The 25,291-nt window shown below is 36.1% G+C and overlaps 1 protein-coding gene and 1 pseudogene across 15 annotated transcripts in view; one reads left to right on the top strand and one right to left on the bottom strand.

Moving 5' to 3' along the window:
* Tasor2 (transcription activation suppressor family member 2) overlaps positions 1–13,342 on the bottom strand; it is a 101,469-nt gene extending 88,127 nt beyond the window's left edge. For 11 of the 15 annotated variants that reach the window (XR_015439134.1, XR_002398223.2, XM_013075801.3 and 8 more), the window contains exon 1: positions 12,942–13,342. The gene's annotated coding sequence lies outside the window, so the exon portion shown is untranslated. The remainder of the gene's footprint in view (positions 1–12,941) is intronic. The other 4 variants (XM_004854519.4, XM_021266310.2, XM_021266311.2 and 1 more) reach the window with 2 other exon arrangements.
* Positions 11,652–11,781, top strand: LOC147826340 (U4 spliceosomal RNA; annotated as a pseudogene).
* Positions 13,343–25,291: the final 11,949 nt, after the last annotated feature.

Here is a 25,291-nt window from a genome sequence, read left to right as displayed (position 1 = left end):
GTCTACTATCTCGAATCTATAAAGAACTTAAAAAGATCAGACCTCCCAAATTTAAAGACCCAATCCAAAAATGGGCATCTGAAATGAACAGACATTTCTCAGACAAAGAAGTAGAAATAGCAAATAAATACATGAAAAAATGTTCAACATCACTGGTCATTCGAGAGATGCCAATGAAAACAACACTGAGATTCCACTTCACTCCAGAAAGAATGGCTGCTATCATGAAATCAACCAATAACAAATGCTGGCGGGGCTGTGGGGAAAGAGGAACCCTGCTCCACTGCTTGTGGGAGTGTAGACTGGTGCAACCACTGTGGAAATCAGTATGGAGATACCTCAAAGAACTAGGACTGGAAGTCCCATTTGACCCCACTATTCCACTGCTGGGGATCTTCCCCAAAGAATTGAAAGAATCATACCACAGTGATATATGTGCACCCATGTTCATAGCAGCACAGTTTGTGATGGCTAAAACTTGGAAACCGCCCAAATGCCCATCAACTGGAGACTGGATAAAGAAAATGTGGTTTTGGGGAGGTTTTTTTGGTACCGGGGATCGAACTCGGGTCCTTGCACTTGCGCAGCAGGCGGCGAAACCACTGAGCTAAATCCTCGGCCCCATAATGTGGTTTTTTTATAAAATGGAGTACTACTCAGCCATAAAAAACGAGAAATTAGAGACATTTATAGCTAAGTGGATGCACATTGAGGCGATACTCTTAAGTGAAATAAATAGGACACACAGGTGTAAATACCGAATAGTTTCTCTGGTGTGAGAAACTGAAAGTGTAAATAAGGACTAAATGTATAATAGGTAATGTGAAATAGGAAGAAAAGGGGCAAAGGGGAAGGAAGTGGGAGGGCTAGGGGAAAGGATAGAAGGGAATGGGATTAATATGAGAAAATAGAAAAATAGGAACAAAATCTTTGTAATTAGGGAGGACTGGAGGGGTTGAAGGGAGGGCTGGGCAAGGGTGAAAAATAAGAACCAAGAGAGACTATGTAAAGGTGCAAATTTCCAATGGTGAATGTCATTATATTGTATACCTAAAATGTACCAATAATGAGAATGAATAATCGATAATGTAAAATAGGAAGAAAAGGTCCAAAGGGGTAGGGGTAGTGGGAGGGGCAGGGGAAAGGAAAGAAGGGAAAGGAACAAATGATGAGAAATGGAAAAAATGGAAATAAAGTCTTTGTAAATAGGGAAGGGTGGAGGGAGTGAAGGGAGGGCTAGGAATGGGGAAAAAATAAGAACCAAGATGCATTATATAAAGGTACAATTCCCAATGAGAAATGTAATTGTGTTGTATACCTACAATGTACCAATAAAAGAATTTAATACAGAAAAAAAAAGAAATCAAATAATAACAACTTTTGGCAAGGTTGGAGGGTAAAAGGAACACTTCTACACTGTTGGTGGGAGTGTAAACTAGTATAACCATTTGGGAAATCAGTGTGGAGATTTCTCAAATAACTAAAAAATAGAAATTCCATTTTACCTAGCTATTCTCTTTCTAATCTCTTCCTGAAAGAGTTAAAGGCTTTATATTACAGTGATACACGCATACCCATGTTTATAGCAGAACTCATAATAGCTAAATCTTGCAAGTTGCCCATATATCCATCAACAGATGAATGGACAAAGAAAATGTATTTATACACAATGGAGTACTGCTCAGTCATGAAGAAAGATAAACTTGAATTATTTGTAGGAAAATGGATGTACCTTGAGACCATAATGTTAAGTAAAATAAAATATTGTATAGTTTCTCTTATATGAGAAACTCGTTATAAATAATTTAAAAAGCAAAATAAAAGATAATTCCATATGACTAAATATGAAGTTAGATCCTCTGCAAATGGGAAGAGGAACTAGAGACAGAGGGAAGGATGAAAAGGGGAGAACATGGAGAAGTAAAAAGATTTAAGATGTGTTATGTACCCATACCAACTCCCCACAATAAATGTAATCCTATGAAGCAGTATTAGCAAGGAAGCTATTGGTATTAATGATAACAATGGTTAATATTTGTTGGTTGCTTATTATGTGTGAGATTTTATTTTTGTACTGGGGTTCGAACTCAGGACCTTGCATTTGAGAGGCAGGCTGCGGTATCACTGAGCTAAATCCCCAGCTGTTGGGTGCTTATTATGTTCCATACATCACTTGCCAACCACCTTCAACTTCAGCTGTAGGTTCTGGAATAACTGTTACTCAATAAAATACTTGTATAAATCCTAGACATTCCTTTAATGAAAAATAACTTTCCCCAAGTCCATGTGCTTCTCCATCCTCACCTCCTATATATATCACTGTTGTTATTATCAGTATTCAAATGTCACTACTTAATTGTGTATATAAGCATGACTGAGCCATACTGAGTAATCAAGTTCCTTTCCTACACCATGTTTCATTTTTCTCAATTTAAAATGGCCTCTACTTAAATTTCAGTTATCAGTCATTACTTGAAATTCTTCTAGAACATTAACAATATCCTCTAGACAGAAACAGACAAAGGTTTTTGGTTTGATTTGAGCAATTTCTTTTCTTTTTAGAAGCATCGTTCCCCCATCATCAACCTATGCTTTTAAATACTATTGCCTAGCTTTTTAGAATTTTGCTGAAGTATATTAAGATACAACATTAAGCCAGATTCAACACAATCCCAGTTTGTAGAAACTGATGACCTGATTCTAAAACTTATACAAGATTCAACACAATCCCAGTTTGTAGAAACTGATGACCTGATTCTAAAACTTATACAAGAAATCAAAGGATTCAGAACAGTCAAAACAATTCTGAAAAAGAATAACGATGACCCTACCTACATTATTTCAAGTACTACAAAGTAGTCAAAATAAAGTAGTATTAATGTAAAGATAATGCATATAGATCAATGGACAAAAAAGTATAGCATCTGTGGTAAGAATCAGCTTACTTCTTGCTGGTCTACCTCTTTTCAGCTTTTGCCATTGTCAAATCTATCCACAAATCATTTGTTACTTGCCCATCTCTTTTCTAGCTTCTCAAATAATGATTTCACCTATTTTCTCACTCTTCCTCTTGATCTTTGTAGATTTATATAATTGTTCTTCTATAATCCTAGAAGGACTTTCAAGGGGATGTACAATTGGAAATGTTAAATTGGAAGTATTAATTTTTTTTTTCTGGTCCTAGGAACTGAACTCAGGACGTTGAGATTGCCAGGCAGGCATGGTGTCGCTGAGCTACACCCACAGCCCTAGTATTTACTTAATCTAGGCCTTAATTTCCTCAATTAAAAAATGTACTCCCCAAGGGCTGGGGTTGTAGCTCAGTAGAATACTTGTCTAGCAAGCACAAAGCCCTAGGTTCAATCCCCAGCACCACATACACACACATAAATACCACTGGGGCTGAGTAGGTGATAAAACATGTCCTTAGCATGTGAAAAGCCCTGGGCTTGTCCTTACCACATGAAAACACACACAAACACACACACATACACACACACACACACACACACACACAAGGTAATTATTCTTTTGCTATTGTTTTATATATTTTAATTTATACAATTATGAATACTTTACTTTGCTTACATATTTACTACAGTCCTAATTACATACCAAATCCTCAATCCATATTAGATTTTTTAAAAAATTGATTAACTTTTATTGCACATGTATTCAACAACCCATTTATTCAAACAATATAATCTACAGATCTTCAATATTTTCTCAAAGTACCTTGCCCTTTTCTTTCAGAGTACTTACCATTATTTATAATCACTTAATTTTTTTCCTTAATAAATCAAACTCCATGGCAGCATGAATTATATCTGTTTTGTTTACCACTGATAACTTGGAATTTGGCTCAATACTGGCAAAAAGAGGGTGTTTAATAAATATGTATTATCTGGTAACTGAATGAAAGAATATTTATGCTACTTAATCTGTTCCAAAACTAAGAAAAAAGATGAAGCTTCGCAATTCATACAATCAATTGCCAATATCAAACCTTGACAAAGAAAACATAAAAAGGAATGTTTAGACCTACCTCTTATAAGTATTGATATTAAAATTCTAAATATATCTAATGGCAAAGATAACACATCAAGGCATTAAAATGATAACAGAGATCAGTTAGGAATCATTCTAGGAATACTAGGAATGGGTCAGTAAACAGTAAATGTATAAATTTTACTAACCACATCAATATGTCAAAGAAACAAATCATAAAGGAGTGTTACAGTATGGAATGAGGCACAAGTCAGACTGTCAAAAGGATGTTACTAACCAACTTTTTTCCAGCAGATATAACATGCAAATTTTGTTGCTACACAGTGTTTCTTATTTGTGCATGTTGTTTTTATCATACTTACTCTGAAACACAAAGATGCCCCCAAAGAAAGCTACTTATTTAATAACAGGGGCTAGGGATTTAGCTCAGTGGTTCCGCCGCCTGCCTCGCAAGCGCAAGGTCCCAAGTTCGATCCCCGGTACCCCAAAAAAAAGCTACTTATTTAATAATATAGAAAAATGTCAGTTATGACTTGTGTTCAGATGTCCCCCCAAAGCCTCATATGGTCATAAGTGGGGCTTTTTTAGAAGTGGCTGGATCTAGAGTATGTGACACTGGAATTGATTCATGGTAATGGTAGGATCAAAGGCATTAGGATTAAAAGTGTGAATGCTACCTGCCCTAAGTAGCCTGGATAAGATATAAGGGATAGAAAGAGCTGTGGTCATCCCTTGTTGCTTTGTTACCTTCTGCCCACCATGAACTGTTTCTCCTCTGCAATGCCACCCTTCCTTGGAGCCAGCCAATTATGGACTGAAACCTCTACAAACTGAGTTAAATAAACCTTTCCTCCTTTAACTTTGAGTTTTGGGTATTTTGTTTCAGCAATGAGAGATGAGTAACTAAGACAATGTCCTATCTTAAGATATTTAGAAAAAAATTAAGATATATTATGTATAGGTACAAATTCCCTATAACAAATGTGATCATTATGTATATAAAAAGTATACCAATAAAATTATTTTTAAAAAAGATGATCAGTGGAAAGAAAAACATTACAAAAGAGAAGCACTGAGTATATACAACAAGCCTTAAAGAACATACACCACAATTTCAGTAATGGTCATCTTTTGCATAACATTTATCAGTATCTGACATTTTTCTTGTTTAACCATCTTTCAACCACTAGATTATTAGCTTCATGAATACAGAGGCATTGTCCTTTTCAATACTGTATCCTCACTGCTCAGAACAGTGCCTGGTACACAGTAAAGATTCAATTAATATTAATTAGTATTCAATTAACATTTAATCAGTTTCCCAGATCAAATCATTTCTCTACTTTGCCTCTCACAGGCCTCAGAACATAATATGTGCTCCCTCACAAAGACAAGAATATGGTAACTTGGTTCCTGTTTCTTTTTTATTTTTTTTTTTAATATACGTTTTTGTTTTTTGTACGGGGGATTGAACTCGGGACCTTGCGCTTATGAGGAAGGTGGCAGAACCACTGAGCTAAATCCCCGGCTCTCCTATTTACTTCTTATACCTCATCTTGTCTCAGAATTCTCTGAACTACTAAGTTCCACTACATTGATCTTAAGGTCTTTGTGTGCGCTGTTATTTCTGACTGAAATGCTCTTTCTCCCCCCTTTCTTTATTATTATTTTTTTTCTTTCTCCCTTTCTCATGGCTTAGCTCTCACTTCCCTTAGTGAAACTTGGAAGTTATTCCCTCAGATAAACTCTCTCATCACCCCACCTAAAGTTATTTTCTTTAAAGCACTCATTACAATTTACTTTTCTTTTAGGGGGAGGCCCATCTTCCCCACTAGAATGTAATGTCTGTCAAGGTAGATACTGTGTTTTGTTCACCAAAGTCCCTCAGTGTCCAGCAGATCTCTTAGCACCACAGTAGATAATAAAATACAAAGTCATCTCTGGGTTGGCCAAGGATAGGTAATTTTTGCTTTATTTTTCACAGCTTTATGTATTACCTAAAAATTTAAGTAAATATACATATAATCTGGGGAAAATAAAGTCAATCTCATTTTTAAAAAAGATATCCTACTGCTCTAAGTAGCAAGTTATAATTTTTTGTAAATGGAAAAAGTAGAGAAGGTAAGTAGTTTCTTAACTTTCAGGTAGGGGTGCAGAGAGTAAAATCTTTGCAAGGGCAAGTCAGGGCAAATACAGAATAGTTAAACAATAAAGAGACCCATAAAACTAAAAATACTGCTGAATGAGAATGTACAAACTCACAGAAATTTTAAAAAGTTCTCCCATGTACAAAAGTTTAAATATTTTCTGAAGTCAATATTATGCACAAAAGAAATTAAAAACTAAGGTATTCACTGCTATTATTTGAAGTACAAAGTCCATATAACAGAATCATTGAAAATGATCTGAACTATTTTAAACACAAATACCCTTTCTGCAAAGGGTTTACTATCAATAGCTAATGAGGATCTGAAGTGAAGGCATTCACATAAACCTTCAAGTAGTACACAGATATCTATCTATTATCGCCTGGTGTCCTGTCACCACTTGGTCTCAGGGGCAGGGAACTTGATCTGACCTTTCCAAAACATTCTCTACACCCCCACCTGAAGGTAAGATACCACACAGAATTGGTCCATTTTCCCTGGTCTCCTTTGCACCCAGTGGCCTAGGATAAGCCACCTTCACGAGTGAGCCAAGTAGGCCCATCTCAAAGGGTATCTGGGCATTCTTCAGCAGTATCAGGAAGAACTGTGCAGAAGAGGGTTGTGCCTCTGCCCAGCCAGCTCCTGCTTAGGCCCCTTCTGGTTGGCAGAGGCCAGCAAGCCAGGGGCAAGCCCAAAAGGGAACCAGAGGTGAACCTAGGAGGGAAGGTCACTGAGGAGGGCTCTGGCAAAGTCAACACATTTAGTCAATGAGGGCGACCAGGGTACTACCTCTGCTTCGCACATCCTGCAGAGCCAAAGCCTGGGAGACCTGGCAGACCCCACATGTTGGATGGGGGTAGGAGGGACTCCAGAGAGCCTAGCGTCAAGAGACAGAGTGAATGCAGTCATCAGAGCTGTAGGCAGGACTGTAAGCTCTAGGCCCCCCGGTGTGGGTTTCTGGGATGTCCCACTAACCTTGCTAGGTGAATGGTTTTAGTGTTATTTTACAAGGATTACTCCAAGAAACTCCCCTCCCCAGAAAGGCTCTTGCTAAGTCTTTAAGTTATCCAGGCTGGGCTCCAACTTACAATCTTGTAGTGTCAGCCAATCAGAGTGCTGGGATTATAGGCATGCACCACCATCTGGGCCAAGATCTAATTTCTTAAACATCCTGCCTGTAGGCAGCCAGTACTCTAAGGATGTCGGACTGCAAATCCCACACTGAATATGATGTCCATGCTCTTTTCACTATACTGGCCTCAAAAATCACTGTCGTAATGTCATTTATGTAGCCTTGCTAGCTACCATTTCATTTTATTTTGAATTTATAAAAAATAAAGGCCTTCAGTATGGCTTTGAATACTTCAGATACCTTCAAGACATGCTGGTAACGGCACCTGAAATAGGGCTGGGTGCTCTTCCACCCCACTAAACAATGAAAGCCTAATAAAACTCAACAAAAATAAAATCAATGGGGATGGGAGATGAATTACTTGACCACGATCCAAGTGCATTTTTTATTTCTGACTCAATAACACTATATTGTTTCAACTAAACAGCCTAAGATATTTACATGCATTTCCTAGATGAAAACCTAATTAATAGGTAATATGAATCACCATTATTGTACTATATATAACATACACAGGATAATTTGAACTCATAAAACCAATTATTCAAATTTATAAAGAATTTCATCAATTAATTATGTGCCATTTAAAATAGCAAATTCACTTAGGGTATATTAGTTTATCCAATAGAAAAACTGCCTTTTTAAAAAAACATATTTTGGAGATTAGCTCTATTGAGTAAAATGAATTATACCGATATACTATGACTTTTTCATGTAACTGCAAGTTGCTTACATTTGCAAAATCTAATCTACTGTAAAAAGTTTCTGATTTTCACACTTATGCTTATACTGTTATGCTCATCATTTTTTTCTTAATATGCTGTGTAAAAAGGCCAACAAATTCCTGAGAACATATTCTTTATATCAAGATTTTATTATTTTTATTATTACATTATTTATTCTACACTTTCTATATTAAAGATTTTTACTGGAATCATGTCAAACCTTTGTTCTGACTCATCAAACTGGGTTTATGAATTTTCTTTAGCATTAAACTATCAACTTTTAGCAAAATGGTTGCATCAAACTCATTACAATATTTAAAAATATATATATATTGTTATATATGTGCTGCCAAAGAAAGCAAATATATATATATATATTGTTAAATGGTTTTGTCCCTCTTATTAGAAAATTCTAAGAATAAATTGTTCTCAGTAGCAATTACATTTTAAGACTCACCTTCGGACTCTCTTTACTATGATGATGGAACAAAGATAATTTTTTATTGGCTCCATTCTAAATACAACCCACCTCAAATGGTCCTGAGAACAGATAAATGGGAGATTTCCATAGGAGTGAAGTACGTGCCTCAACTGAACAAACTAGGCCTTAGGAGTTGGGGCTCTTAAATATTCCTTCTCCTAATGAGGGAGCAGGTGTACACCAAAGGTTCTAAACTGGTTTTATTTCACAATGTCAATAGAAAAATACACAATTAGCAAGGGATTTAGTTTTCCAATTAAATATTATTAACTCTTGTTAAAGGAAACCAGAAAGTACACCCCAGACACATTTCTTATGATAAAAGCAATAATTTTAAAAAGAAACCAATTTAAAAACAAATGCAATCAGGTTAACCAATAAAGGCAAAAGCTGTTTTTTTGAAAAGACTAGTAAGAAATAGGTAATCTTGTACCAAATATAATCTAGAAAAAAAAAGAATAGTTTGAACAAAGATAATATAAGCACAAATACAGGGAAAATATTTCCAAATTATAAAGTATCCAAGAAATGCCTGGCATGGTGGTACACAACTGTAATCCTAGCACTCGGAGGCTGAGGCAGGAGGGTCCCCACAAGTTTGAGGCCAGCCTGAATTACAGAGCGAGACCCTATCTCCAGAAAAAAAAAAGTATCCAAGACAATTTACACCAATATATTTGAAAGTTATAAAAATATATTGTACCTATTTTGGTCTAAATGGAAGAAACACTTGAATAAACCAGTAATGATAAAAATACTGGTTTTTTTCTTGAAAAATACAAGACTAGTCAAATTCATAGAACAACAGACTAGAAGCAACTCAATAATCCATTTTCTATAGTTAAAAAACATGTACAGTCACATAATAAAAACTATGTTTTCAATATATACTTTTGTTTAATGATTTTAATTATTTTTGGCAATAGGAAAAATTTATCAACTTGTATATAATGTACACTAAAAAATTCCTACAAATTAGTAAGGCAAAACAAGCACCCAAATAAGAAATCTCACAAGCGCCAAGGTTCTGAGTTCAATCCCCAGTACCAAAAAAAAAAAAGTAAGACATATATGACTAAACCTAATACAAAAAGGAAAGAGTCAACTACATGAAAAGATACTCAACTTGTCTTAGTAGGCAGAGAAATGCAGTTTATTACCACAATATATTACTTTACTTTCAACCTGTTGGCAAAATTTTAAAAGTTGGGCAATACTATATGTGGAGAGAATAGGGAGGTTTTATTCACTGTTGCTGAACAATTAATCAGAACTACCATTTTGGAAATGTCAGCATCTACTAGTCTTCCAATGGATCCAGCAATTCCACTATTAATCTGCCAGAGTGAAAGTACTGCATATATGCACTCGGAGCTATGTACAAGAGTGTTTACAGCAGCAAATAATCAAATACAGAATGTACTTTTTACAATAGGTTATATTTCAATGCAAATGAACAGACTATATAGCAGGGGTTCCCAAAGAGGGGATAAAGCCAATATATGTGATTTTTTTTAATATTATATAATGGAATGTGTGTCATCATTTAGAAGGTCTACATAATTAAGTGAACCAATATTTTACAAAAGAGCGATAAAAGGGCGAAAGAGCAGTTCAAAGGCCAAGACAGAAAATGCAAAGTTCACTCACCTGGTTTCAAATCCTACACTGCAGCTAACGTTTAAGAAACTGTTAGTATAAAAAGTGATGAATATAAAAAAATAATACCAGTAAAGGTTATTAAAATATTCCTTTTTCCAACCACTTAGTTCTACGTGAGGCCCGATTTTTCCTCCTATCTTTCAGCCAAAACAATACACTGCAAGAGACTGAAAGCCAAAGAAGAACTTTGGTGATTAAAAGAGACAATAATGGTACTTGTAAAACAGTAAAACAATGTCACTCTTGTCACTAATATTTTGCAGTGGATAATTACATTAAAAATGTGAATTACATTAAGATGTAATGGGTTTTTTAAATGTACAAATAAATGTCTATATACACAGTGTATTTAAAATTGGTCAGTTCCACCATCGAATGTGATATTGATCAACAGATACAATCCATATAAACGAAAGATCTTTGAGGTCCTCAATAATTTTTAAAAATGTAAAGAAGTCTTGAGACCAAAAAGTTTCTGAGCTGCTGAACCATACGCACATGCTTCAACATGGGTGAATCTCAGAAACATAATGTTTAATAAAAAAACTCACTGCATATACAGTACAATTCTATTTGAAGTGCCAAAACAAATGAAAATAAATAATACAATTATTAAATGTATATAAGTGATAAAACTAAAACGAAGGTAAGAGAATAAAATAATAATAGCATAAAATTAATAATGGCCCATGGTGATGGGGCAAAGAATGTCTTCCTTTTGGAATAGACACAAAACGTTTCTAAGGTACCTATGGTATTCTACTAAGCAAGATACAGAGATAGGATTTTTTACAGTACATATTGCCTTATTTTACAAAAAATTAAAAAATACAGGAAGATACATCTATTCTCCTGGAATAAAAACTCAAAAGAATATCTCTTCTTCTCAAATTAATCTATAAATTCAATGTAATCACAAAATTCCAACAAGATGTTCTATAGAACTTGAAAAGATGGTTCTCAATTTCACCTGGAAGAAAAACCCAAAAAACCCCAAAGCTTTTTTCAAAAGAAAGTACCAAAATATATTATAAAGCAACAATAACCAAAATTGCATAGTATTAGCTAAGTGTGTCAAAGATGTGTGTTCAGACCTGCTAAAAACATAAATAAAGGATACTTCAACCTGGCAAAAATGTTTGACTTTCTTGTTCGCCAAAAAAGATAAAAATTAATTTTTTTCAATTATTAGGTGAGATATTTAGAAAATACAGCACTAACAAACCGAGTTGAAAACACACCTTTTGAGAGTGAATTTAAGAGAACAATCATTTGAGGGCAATTTAGCACATTATCCAGCATTTTCATAAGGACTCAATTCTACAGAAATACTGTCATGAACACCTGAAGCATATTTATGATAGAAAAAAATCACTGCAGATTGTTATAAGGAAATCTTGAAAATAAACATCCACCAATAGATAAAAGAAAATAAATGCAATATTTAACAATTATTAGGCAAGTTTTTAGGCACTTTTTGGATTTTAATTCATTTAAGCTTTGCTCAGTGGCAGTATCGTAGCCATTGGGGTTTATCTGAGGTGCGATTATTGCTAATTGGATTTTAATTCATTTAAGCAAGTATGTTTGGGCCAGATATGCTTACGATGGATCTCTTTTGAAAGAAAATTAGTTATATTTAAGCAAATGCACTGAACACACATTTTAAGCTTTGTCTTCCTTAATAATTACAACAACTGGGCACTTCAGTCACATTTTTTTCTGGCCTAAGTTAGTTATTGATGTACTGAAAACACTATATAGTTATCCATTCTACAAGGCAGCTTTCCAATAGAAGAGTATTCTTACAAAGGAACACTTGCTTTGTTATAAACCTTCTAGGCAGATTACCAATAGCGTCAGATTCACTAACACTGACTTCTAAACAATCATCCCTTTCCCTTTTAAAGCTTCCTCAACGGAATACTGTGCGTCCCCAATTACTCATATTATTAAGCAGCAAGACAATGTACTTGTACAACACTTAAGTTGAGGAAACATTTTCATTAACCTTATTCTAATTTTACCTTACAAGGAGAAAAGAAAAGAACGTTTTAAATTTATGGATTTCGAATTGACAAGCAATGATTAAGAAACAAGAAATTTCAAACTATCTTCCTCATATTTTGAGGTTCATCGGCCAGTTTCTACCAGCTGGTTGGTGCAGTCTTCAGACAAACTGCTGGGTTGCACGGACCAACTTACTGTAATGTTGCTCCTACATTACTCAGTTTGTTGCCAAGTGACCCTACGGGTAGACTTATTTTACTTTACAAAAGGTCACATACTGACGTGTTCTCCGCAGAAAGAAACGTGTGCAGCAGGCTTAGGAAATGATTTTCTAGCCAGTCCAGATCTAGCGAGGGAACTTATATCCTTGAGGAGGATGAAGCTGCACTCCGACAAGTGACGCAAACGAAACGTTTAAACTGTTGTAGGTTTTCTGCCTCAAAAGAGGTAAAGACGAATTTCGAAGCCCTGTACAGATCTGCACTACGGTTAAGACTTACATACTGGCGAAACCGAAACTGGCCCCAGGTCGTAGAACGTAGGATTTTCCAAAGGGCAACCAAACAGAAAGGGCTGGGAGCCACGCCTCCCCTTCCACCACTCTCGGCGAGCAAGGCTAACAGGTGGCAAGAACTCAAGACCACGCAACAGCCCGGGCGGCGAAGCACCCGGTGCCACCACGCGCCGAGGAGCTGCGCAGTGCGCTCAGCTTTGGGACCGGCTCGCTCCCTCGCCGTGTCCACGTACAGGACGCCCCAACACTGGAAGGGATTTACCTGTCACTGAGGACTTCAGACCACCGTGCAGTTTGCTTCCCTTGCTTTTCCAGGCTCCCTGCTCCTCAATCCCGACCTGGCGACCAGGTGACAATTAGGTGCACACAGAGCGAAGCGCGGTTTTGGGCCCTCTCCGCGGCAGCCCCTCCCCAGCGAACGCCGCGCTCCCCACGTCTCGCCCGGCCCGGCGTCCCGTCTCACCGGAGGCACACGGGCGTCCACCAGCCCCAAGACGCCTGACCGCCTGAAGGAACGTGTCGACTTTTTCGCCGCCTAGCGCTAGCAACCGGAAGTAAATCCTCGCGGCCAAAGGAAAAAGAGTGAGAGGGAAGGGCAGAAAAGAGAGAAAGTGAAAACTGAACTGCCGAGTCCTCCAGGAGCCTGAAACCAATCAAGGGAGAGAACTCACAGCGCAGGCGCGAGTCACCATTGACGTCCACGCGGCGCTCACTTTTTCTCTCTGCGCAGGCGTAAGGTCACAGCCTACCTCACCGTGGACTGATGAGCCTTGAACCTGCGGCTTCTCGCGGGAGTGGCACCCAGCCGGAAACGGAAGATGCCTTACAAAAAGAGGCGGTGACTGTGGGGGTTTGTCATAATACGTAGTGGAGTTTGTACCCCTTTAGATTTTCCCTGTTGTCAGTACCTTCTCCCTCGAGGTACCAGGACGCCTTCTTTGTTTTGTCTGACCCAAAAGAAACGTTTCCGAAATTTCGCTGCTGTTTTAATTTACTAAACGCTAGCTCCATTAGTATCTGCTAAAACAACTTTATGTGGAGAGCACGAAAGTGACCATAAATACAATTCACGTGTATTCTTACTTGAGATAAGCATCAGTGAGAGACTAAGGAAAGCCACCACAGGGACCATGCCTTGCATTGGAAATATTAGATTTTAGACATTCAGAAGTTGCATTTTTTTCCCGTGTCGAGGTGCAGTACTAGTCACTGATATCACATTCTGAGCACGTTTGACAAGAACCTTGACTATAATGGAATTTATCCTAGAGGCAAGTAACAAACACCATCACAATAAAATAGATGTTCAGATAATAGATACTGTTAATCTGGAAATGAAAGGGGTTTGGGGCTGCAGGCCAGCGCAGAGCGGGGGAGAACTACAAAGTCTTAAAGAAAAGTGGACATTGGAGGTCAAAATCCAAAGACAAAACAAACCAGAGCCTGTGGTGTATGCCTGTGATTCCAGTGTTCAGGAGGCTGATGCAGGAGGATCTCCACGAGTTTGAGGCCAGTTTGGGCTACACGGTGGATCAAGATCAGCCTGAACTACAAACACGTGCACATACACATGCACACGTGCACACATGAAACAAATGAATTCTTAAAAGAACTGGAGGAAGAGCTTTCCAAGCAGAAGGAAAAACAAATGTACAGGCCCAGAGAAAAACTGAAATCAAGTCTGGTTAAGACATGAAGAATTTTTCTGTAATAGTAGAGAATAAAATAGAGCTGTATGACAGGTGCATGGAATCAGTTTGTAAAGTTTCATGATTTATCTTACAACAAATATTCATGAAGCCACCAGCTGCCACCCGCAGCTCATGTTGAAATCTAATTCCCATTGCAATAGTATTAAGAGGTGGGATCTTTAAAAGTTGGCTAGGTCATGAGGGCTCTGGTCTGATAAATGGGTTAATGTCATTATTGCAGAGGCAAGTTACTTATCACAAGAGTGTGTTCCTGATAAAAGGATGCAGTTTGGCCTGATTTTCACATTGTTTCTGGGTGCTTGCTTGCCTGCCCCTCTACCAGATTGTAAAGCAGCATAAAGACCCTCATCAGATGCAGCCTCTGGGTCTTGGATCTTCCCAGGCTCCATAACCACAAGCCAAGTAAACTTTTTTATTGGTTTTGATTTTCCCAGTCCAGTCTGTGGTATTCTGTTGTAGCAGCGGAAATGGACAAAAACATCACCCATTCCTACCACCAAACCTAATCACTATTCTTACATCCATGGTAGTCTCTTCCTTACATTCAAAAACAGGCTTGACACCTAAATATGCATCCTAAAACTTTAACATTTATTTGCTTGTGATTTGAACTCTAAATAAATAGTTTTCTGACTGTACTGTGAATCTCATGTTTTTCGGGTGCTCCTTTTCTTTCATTGTCATTGCTATATATGTAGATGTTGCACGGTTTATTTGTTTTGCCATTGATGAACATTTGGATTGTTTCCACTTCCTGATTATTATAAATGCCGAAACTGAACTTTCTTATCATGTCTCTTCATGCATATGTGCAATCCTTTTGTTGGGTGTATACCCAGTAGTGGAATCCTGGAATGCTAAACATGATATTTTGGATTTTTGTTTCTGCAGTATTTATTACCCCCCACGCTATTGGCCAAGCTTTCCTTCTTTGCTGATATTGGGCCTGTTTAAGTAAATTCTTTTGGTTGAAAGAATATCAGACATTACACAAGAGTCTTAAGTGTGCTTGTGTAGTTTGACTTGGCTTGTCCTGAGGTGATTCACATGAGGAGAACATGTCTCATGTAGTTGTTGCCCTTTCATCCTGCATCTCCAGAACAAATCTTTGTGGAGTAGACATGATGCCAATTTACAGCCCAACTCATCCTAGATTAACAGAACCCTAGATTTCCTGAAGATTGATGAGCCTGAGAATTAATGCTGTTATTATAAGCCAGTTATTAATGATGTAATTATTAGTGGTTCATTTTGCAACATTATAATGGCAATAAAGAAGGCATATGTTCAAGTTTAGTAAATAAGGAAAACTTTTTGAAAGTTAGCTTTATCAAGTTAAATTTTCACAAGCAGAATATAAGAATTCTAGTTCTTTTACATATTTGCTAATACTTTTTATTTTAGCTACTCTAGAGAGTACATTACAGTTTGAATTTGCATTGCCTATAACTTTGTTTTTTTCAAATGGATTTTGGCTAGTATAAGTTTTTGAATTTCTGTATAAATTACACAATCAACTTATCTTTTTTCTCACCTCAAAAAAGACAGGATTTTTGTTGGGATTATGTTAAATATATTTCAATCTGGGGAAGAATTAACATCTATTGTCATCTCAAATCCATGAGACATTCATTATCAATCTAGGTCTTTTAAATTTCAGCAATATTTATAATTTTCAGCGCACAGATCTTCCAAACATGCTATTATATTTATCTATATTATTGATCCTGTTCTTAATGGTTCTTAGACTATTTACAAAGATTTGTTAATATATAAATAAAATCAATTTTTCTTATTTATCTTGTATTTATCTTGTATCTTGTATTAATCTTGCAATTTACTAAACTCACTTATATCTAGGAGCTATTTTTTTTTTTTTTTTTTGGTACCGGGGATCGAACTCGGGTCCTTGTGCTTGCACAGCAGGCAGCGAAACCACTGAGCTAAATCCCCGGCTCTAGTAGCTATTTATGAGTGTTTGAAATTTTAGGATTTTCTAAGACAAATGTTATCCGCAAATAATAATAGTTTTACTTCTTTGTTTTTTTCAATCTATGGCGAAGCCCAACCGACCTCCAATGCTGCTTGACAAAGTTCCAGCTGGGGGAAAGAAAGGGTGGAACACATCGTACCCTCATGTTTTATTTTTTCTTGCCATAATGTTTATAATTGTTACTCTGATCACAGGAGTCATTGTGTTTGTGACTAACAACAAACTCTCCATGAGGCAAATTGGTAATGATATATTGAAATCTGATCTGGCGCACAAGTCCCAAATTCCAGTTTCTCTTAGTTCTATTGCCACATCCACTCCTAAAGAAACCTCTCCTAAAACCCCCTCTGTTTTCCCACTACTATAACTCCCTCTCTTGTTGCTGACATTCTTTTTACTAAAGGGGTCTTATAAAGAGATTGGAAGGATAGACTTTAGATGTAAGAAATAGTGGGAAATGGGAAATAGAAAGAACATCAAGACAGGTAAATACATTAAGGGGGCAAGTTACTCAATATTTCTCAAAGTGCTGTAAATATTTCCTGCTCATGGACTATGAACCTAAATGGCATTTAGTTAAGATGAATAGAGGTATAGAAAAATAGAGAGCTAATAGCAAACTATATTAACCATTGTGCAGTTTCTCAAGGGCCAGGTGGCGACCACAAGTTTGACATTTAATTAATTAAATCTTGCTTATACCCCCACTGATATAGAGATTTTGATTAAGTTACCTTCTGTTCTGCTTAGGTATGGGAAAATAAGGGAACAATTGTAATTTTAAAAAATGTATTCATGATGTTCAATGAAATGAATCAGCTTAGAAAAAATATACTCTGTTTAGCAAAAAATAACCTTTACTTCAATAGATATTGCTAAGGCAACCTAAAATGTAAACATGTTCTGCCCAATGCCTCCAAGCTATTGCTTAAAGATATAAAAATAAATCAGACCCTGAGACTTCTCAAAGGGAGCCTGAACATTGCTTGTGAAGGTTCTTTTCTCATGACCGGCCCAGGACATCTCCCCTTCCTACCCTACATCGACATCGACTACAGCTGGTCTGCGGAAAATCTACATTTTTCTTCTTCTAGAATTAAGGCCTCTAATACAATGTTGAAGATAAAGGGTGGAATCAAACAACCTTTTCTTAACTGTGATCTAAGGGGAAAGCATTTACTTTCTTACCATTAAGTGTAATATTAGCTTTGGTGAGTGAGACACTGAGCGCACTTTTCTTTTTGTTTAAGAATATTTTTTGACTTGTACTTCTATATTTTAGTATATGTGCTGCCCAAGCAAGCACTGACTTGTGCTACTATAAAATATTCCTAAGTGGAGAAAATTATGAATTGCTGTAAGTATGTGAAATGATGGATGTTAATTAGCTTGATTGTATATATTTCAAAATGTATATGTGTCTTAAAACATTGTACATCTTAAACATTATTTATATTTTAGTTATATTTAATAAAATGTAAACAAATAGCAACAAAACATTAAATTTTTAAAAAGTATAAAGTTACTGTTGGTGTTTTGTATGCTTTTTTTCAGATGTAGGAATTTTCCTTCTTTTCCTAGTTTTAGAGGGCTTTATTCATAAATTGGTGTTGAATTTTGTCATTTTTTTGCATCAACTAAGATTATATATAGTATTTTAGTCTATAAATATGGTGAATTACATCTATTGATTTTTTTTTTTTTTTTTGAGACAGGGGTCTCACTTTGTACTTCAGGCTGGCCTCAAACTCAGTAAGTAGTCCAGGCTGGCATCAAACTCAATAAGTAGTCCAGGCTGGCCTCAAACTCGAGGTGATCCTCAGCCTCCCAGGTACTAAGATTATAGGTATGTGCCACTATATCTGGCACATTAATTGATTTTTAAGTGTTACACCAATATTAAGTTCCTGGGATGAATTCAATTTAGTCAGAAAACGTTATTCTTTGCAAACAATTCTCACTTATAAACAAAGCTCTCAGGGCCTGTGTTTTTCTTCATAGAAAGTTTATAAGTCCAACTTTTCTTTTTTTTCTTTTCTTTTCTTTCTTTCCCTTTCCTCTTTCTTTCTCTGCCTTCTTTCTTTTCTTCTCTTCCTCTTCCTCTTCTTTCTCGCATTGGGGATCAAACCTAGGGCCTTCACACTGAGCTATATTCCCAGCCTATTTTTTATTTTTGAGACAGGGTATCACTAGGTCACTAAATTGCCCAGGCTGGACCCAAACTTGCAGTCTTCTTGAGTCAGCTTCTCAAAGTGCTGGGATTACAGGCATGCAACACCACACTCATCTCACATTTTCTTTAATATGTGTAGAGCTATAAAGGATTAATATTTCAGAGGAAAAGAATCCTACAGCCACCACTGTCATACCAGAGTGACTGTGGACATCCTTGGGGAGCAAAGTCAGGAACTTAACACTGTGTGCACAGAAAAATAGTATACAGACCAGGACAATTTATTATCAAAAGTATTCAGTTTTGAACTGGAAATTTTGAGGAATGCAAAGAAATAAAGTATAATCCCCTACATTGGGGAAAAAAGCAACAGAAACCACCTGCAAGAGTGACCAGATGTCAGATTTAGTAGTTGCGGGTTTCAGAGTAAGCATTTAAAATATAGTCACAAAACTAAGGAAAACATGACAATAAGTAAAGGGAAGGTATATGACACAATGTTGCATCAAATAGTAAATATCAATAAAGAGAATTTATTTATTTATTTATTTATTTTTTCTACCGGTGATCAAACTCGGGACCTTGAGTTTGTGTGGCAGGCGCTGGAACCACTGAGCTAAATTCCTGGCCTAAGAGAAATTTTTTAAAACACAAAAAATGTGAAGGTAAAAGTACAACAATTGAAATAACAGTAGAGGGGTACAGAAGTAGATTCAAACTAGTAGAAGAATTACTGAACTTCTTTTTGGTGATACTAGAGATTGAAACCAGGCAGCACTAAGCTATATCCCTTGAGAAAGGATCTTGCTAAGTTGTCCAGGCTGACATTCCACTTCTGATCATCCTGCCTAGGCCTCCCAAGTTGCTGGAATTACAAAGTGTGTACCACCACACCCAGTAGAATTTGTGAACTTGAACATGGATCAATAGAGATTATGCAAACTGAAGAATAAAGAGAGAAAGAATGAAAGAAAAAGAACAGGCTTAGAGAAATGTGGACAATGACACCAATATATGTACAATAGTAATACCAAAAATAGAAGCAAGGGATAAATATAAAAATATTCAAATAAAAAATGATCAAAAACTTCCCTGACTTATTAAAAATAATCTACTCATCCAAAAATCTCAACAACTGCTAAATGGTATAAACAGAATGATACATAAATAAATAAAATGTTGAAAGTCAAAAGCAGGGAAAAAATCTTGAAAACAGAAAAATGACTTATCAGTTACAAGGAAACTTCAATAAGATTAACAGTTGCCTTAGCAGCAGAAACAACAGAAGATAGAGGGCTGTAGGATGAATAATCAAAGAGCTCGTAGGAAAAAACTGGCAATTGAGGATCTTATATCCAGCAAAACTATCTTTCAAAAATGAAAATGAATTAAATATTGTCCCAGAGAGAGACAATAATTAAATTTGTTGCTACCAGATCTGCCTTAAGGGGAAAAAAAAGAAAAAACCCAAAGGATGGTTCTAAGATTGAAAGTGTCACCAGATGGCAATTTGAATCACATGAAAAAACAAAGAACATCTATAAAGTTAATTATGAAATAATAAAATTGCACATTTTTCTCTTTTTTCATGTAACTAACTTAAAAAGTGAGTGAATGAAATAATATGTCCAATATATTTGACAATAACAGCACAAAGGAGGCAAGTGAGAACAAAGTTATGTTTGCCTAAGAACATGATCATGGATTACAAAAGAATAGTTTTGATAATATAATTTTGGGTTTGTAGCATTTATATATATATCATAAAAAGAAGGAAAAGGGAATGGAGCTATATAGGTGTAGCATTTCTAAATATCACTTGCATTAAGCTAATATATATTCAAAGCTGAATTTATAAGTTAAGATGTTTCTGGTAAAACCTAGAGGGCATATACACAAAAACCTTCAAAACGGCAGTGAAGAATTCATTAAAAATGAGAGTGCTACATTATAAATTGTTTTTTCTGCAACTCTTCATTTATCAATTTTATACAAAATTTCCTTAGATTTATAATTATAAATCATTTAATTCAATCATAAAATTTAAATCATTTATAATGAGGACCAATTTCTTTTAAAGAATATCTTGAAAATACAGATTTGCCTACTTCCATGTTCCTAATATAGTCACTTTTAATATGTGTAATCATAACTAAGACATAAAAACAATTTATATATTTTTGTTTTCTATGGAGTTATCATTTACTTACTTTTCTCTGTATACAAAAAAAAAAATCTAGCCGGGTGTGGTGGCACATGCCTATAATCTCAACACTTGGGTGGCTGAGGCAAGAGGATCTCCATGAGTTCGAGATCAGCCTGGACTACATAGTGAGTTCAAGGCTAGGCTGAACTACCAAAAAAAAAAAAAAAAGAAAAAAATCTAATTCTAAATTCTCTAACACATACACACATGCATGCATGTACACACTCACACATAATTACATTAGGAGAATGAGGGGCCAAAAATATGTGTGTATAAAAATGGGAGTAGGAGGTGCATGCTTGTAATCCCAGCACTTGGGAGGCTGAGGCGGGAGGATTGCCTTGAGTTGGAGGCCAGCCTGGGCTTCATAGTGAGTTCAAGGCCAACCTGAACTACATATCGAAACCTTGTCTCAAAAAACAAACTAATTAATTAACTAACTAACTAAAACCCCTTGAGAAGTCTTTGGGAATGGTTGGTGAACTGCCCCACTAATATGTATGTAAAAATGGATCTGCATAGACATATGCTAACAAAGTTTAAAACAAAGACTTGAAAAAAATCCGCCTGATCAAGTAGTAAATTAACTGCCAGAACAAAACACAACATTCTTTAAAGGAAAGCAATATAATCTGAACACTCAATAATGTAACATCGACAATGTTCTGCATTCAATTAAAAAACCATTAGCTATGAAAAGAAGTAGGAAAATGTTACCTACAATGAGAAGGAATTAGTCAACAGAAACAGATCTAAAAATAGAGAGTTTGCCAGTGCAAATAAAGAGTTTTAATTTGCTACTAAAAATATGTTAAACGATTTAAAGGAAAGTATGAAATAATGAGCAGAGAAATGCACACTATAAAGAGGGAAATAGAATACATTTCAAGAAATAATGGCTAAAACAGGCCATGGTGGTGCATGCCTATAATGCATCCTGGGAGGATAAAGCAGGAGGATTTCAAGTTCAAGCCCATCCTAGGCAACTTATTATTTAGTGAGACACTATCTTAAAATATAAACTAAAAAGGGCTGGGGATGTAGCTCAGTGTGAAGGCTCTGGCTTCACTTAGTACCACATACAGAGGCTGAGACAATTGAAAATTTGATAAAAACTATGACCTCACAGATCCACAAAGGTTTAGAAAAAAAAAAAAGAATCCCAAGCAGTATAATTACAAATAAAAGCATACACAGGCACATCACTGTGAAATTGCTAGAAACAAAAAATACAGAGAATATCTTTTTTTCATTCATTAATTTTATTGGTACATTTTAGGTATACAATATGCTGACATTCATTATTGGGAATTTGTACCTTTACATAATATATCTTGGTTTTTATTTTTTTCCTATTACTCTGCCCTCCCTTCAACCCCTCCACCCCTCTCTATTTACAAAGACTGTTTCCACTTTTCCTTTTCTCATATTTATTCTTTTCCCTTCTTTCCTTTCCCCTACTGCTCTCACTTCCCCTTCCCCTTTGGAGCTTTTCTTCCTATTTCACATTATCTATTATACATTTTGATCCTTATTTACACTTTCAGTTTCTCACACAAGAGAAACTATTCAGTATTCAGTGTTCAGTAGTATGTGTGTCCTATTAATTTCACTTAAGAGTATGCCCTCATTGTGCATCCATTTAGCTACAAATGTCTCTAGTTTCTCATTCTTCATTAAAAAAAACACATTTTCTTTACCTACTCTCCAGTTGATAGGCAATTGGGGTGGTTCCAAGTTTTAGCTATGACAAACTGTGCCACTATGAACATGGGTGCACATTTATCTCTGTGGTATGATTCTTTTAATTCTTTTGGGAAGATACCCAGCAGGGGCATAGCTAGGTCAAATGGAACCTCTAATCCTAGTTTGTTTGGTGTTTTTTTGGTACTGGGGATCGAACTCGGGTTCTCGCACTTGCGCAGCAGGCAGCGAAACCACTGAGCTAAATCCCCAGCTCTAATCCTAGTTTTTCAGGTATCTCCATACAGATTTCCACAGTAATTACACCACTCTATACTCCCACCAACAGTGGAGCAAGGTTTCTTTTCCTCACAGCCCCACCAGCGTTTGTTATTGGTTGATTTCATGATAGCAGCCATTCTTTCTGGGGTGAGGTGGAATTTCAGAGTTGTTTTCATTTGCATCTCTTGAATGACCAGTGATGTTGAACATTTTTTCATATGTTTATTTGCTATTTCTACTTCTTTGTCTGAGAAATGTCTGTTCATTTCAGATGCCCATTTTCAGATTGGGTCTTTAAACTTGGGAGGTCTGAGTTTTTAAAGTTCTTTATATATTCTAGATAGTAGAACTTTGTCTGAGGAACAGCTGGTAAAATTTTTTTTCCCACATTGTAGGTTGTCTCGTCATGCTGTTGGCGGTTTCTCTTGCTGTGAAGAAGCTTTCCAATAATAAGAGATCCCACTTATTGATTGTGGTAGTTCACGTGAGACTGAGGTTTTGTTCACGAAATCTTTTTCTACATCAATGTCTTCAAGAGTTCTACCTAACCTCTCTTCTAGCCGATTTAGTGTTTCTGTTTTAGCATTTAGATCTTAATCCATTTCGATTTTAGTTTAGTGCATGGTGAGAGATATAGGTCTAGTTTTAATCTTTGACAAGTTGAAACCCAATTTTTCCAGTACCATTTATTAAAGAGGCTATCTTTCCTCCAGTGAGGGTATTTGGCTCCTTTGTCAAAGATGAAGTGGCTGAGTGTGTCTGGAGTTGTTTCTGCATCTTTTAATCAGTTCCACTGGTACTTGGATCTGTTTCTTTGCCAGTTCCATGTTGTTTTTATCACAGTAGCTTTGTATATAGTTTAAAGTTGAGAATTGTGATACTGCCTACCTTGTCTTTGTTGCCTAGAATTGCTTTTGCTATTCTAGGTCTCTTCTTGTTCCAAATGTATTTTTGGATTGTTTTCTCAAGGTCTGTGAAGTATGTTGTTGGAATTTCAAATGGGATTCCATTGAATCTACATAGCAGTTTTGGAAGTATGGCCATTTTTACTATATTGGATTTTCCTACCCAGGAGCAAGGGATGTCTTTCCATTTTTTGATACCCTCTTTGATTTCTTTTTCCAGAAGGCTATAGTTTTTGAAGTAGAGGTCTTTTACTTCTTTTGTTGGATTGCTTCCTAGGTATTTCATTTTTTTAGGGTGCTATTGTGGAATGAGTTGTTTCCCTAATTTCTCTCTCAGGGAGACTATTATAAGTATAGAGGAAGGCTATTATTTTTGAGTGCTGAGCTTGTATCCAACTACTCTACTGAATTTGGTTATTAAGTCTAGAAGACTTTTGGTGGAGTTCTTGGGGTCTTCTATATAGAGTATCATGTCATCTGCAAATAATGACAATTTAACTTCTTTGTTTCCTATCTTTATTTCTTTTATTTCTTTCTGTTGTCCAATTACTGTGGCTAATGTTTCCAAAATTATATTGAACAGGAGTGGTGATAGTGGACATCCTTGTCTTGATCTTGATTTTAGTGTGAAGGATTTCAGTTTTTGACCATTTAGTATGCTATTGGCTGTTTGTTTTTCATAGATGGCTTTTATCAGATTGAGGTAGAGATAGTCTATTCCAGTTTTATGTAGGGTTTTATCATGAATCCATGTTGGATTTTGTTGAACACTTTTTCTGCATCTATTGAGATGATCATATGGTTTTTGTCCTTGGCTCTATTGATGTGGTGTATTGCATTGATTGATTTGCATATGTTGAACCATCCCTGCATCCCTGGGATGAATCCCACTTGATCAGTGTGTATGATCTTCTTGATGATCTTCTGCATTCTCTTTGCCAGTATCTTATTGAGGATGTTTGCATCTATGTTCATTAGTGAGATTGGCTTATAGTTCTCTTTTTCAGTTGGGTCTTTCTCTGCTTTGGGGATCAAGGTGATGCTTGCTTTCAGGAATGAATTTGGGAGTATTGCTTCTCTTTTAATTTCATTGAAGAGTTTAAATAGTTGTGGCAATAGTTCTTCTCTAAATGTCTTTTAGAACTCAGCAGTGAAGTCATCAGGACCTGGGATTTTCTTAGTTGGTAAGTTTTTAATTACGTTTTCAACTTCATTGATTGATACTGGGTTGTTTAGAATTTTTAGGTCATCTTTGTTCAACTTTGGTGATTCATGTGTATCTAGAAATCTGTCCATTTCTTCTGTGTTTTCCATCTTATTGGCATATAGGTTCTCAAAGGAGGTATTGCTGATCCTCTGGATTTCTGCTGGGTCCATTGTAATTTCACCCCTTTCTGTCCTAATCGCATGGATTTGGGTCTTATCTTTCCTTTTTGTCATAAGGTTGGCTAAGTGTTTGTCAATTTTCTTTATTCTTTCAAAGAACCAATTCTGCTTCATTGATTTTTTGTATTTTTCTCTTAGGCTCCATTGCATTGATTTCTGCCCTGATCTTTATAATTTCCTCCTTTGTATGAGCTCTGGGTTTGTTCTACCTTTTTTCTAGAAGCTTGAGGTTCAGCCTTAGGTTTTTATTTGAGCTTGCTCTGTTTGCTTAA

This window comes from Heterocephalus glaber, unplaced genomic scaffold (assembly GCF_053883595.1).
Source record: "Heterocephalus glaber isolate CG9 unplaced genomic scaffold, H.glaber_assembly_v1.0 deba00001472, whole genome shotgun sequence".
NCBI classification, from domain to species: Eukaryota; Metazoa; Chordata; class Mammalia; order Rodentia; family Bathyergidae; genus Heterocephalus; species Heterocephalus glaber.
The sequence above is the reverse complement of the archived record's forward strand: the minus strand, read 5'-3'. Positions and strand labels throughout refer to the sequence as shown.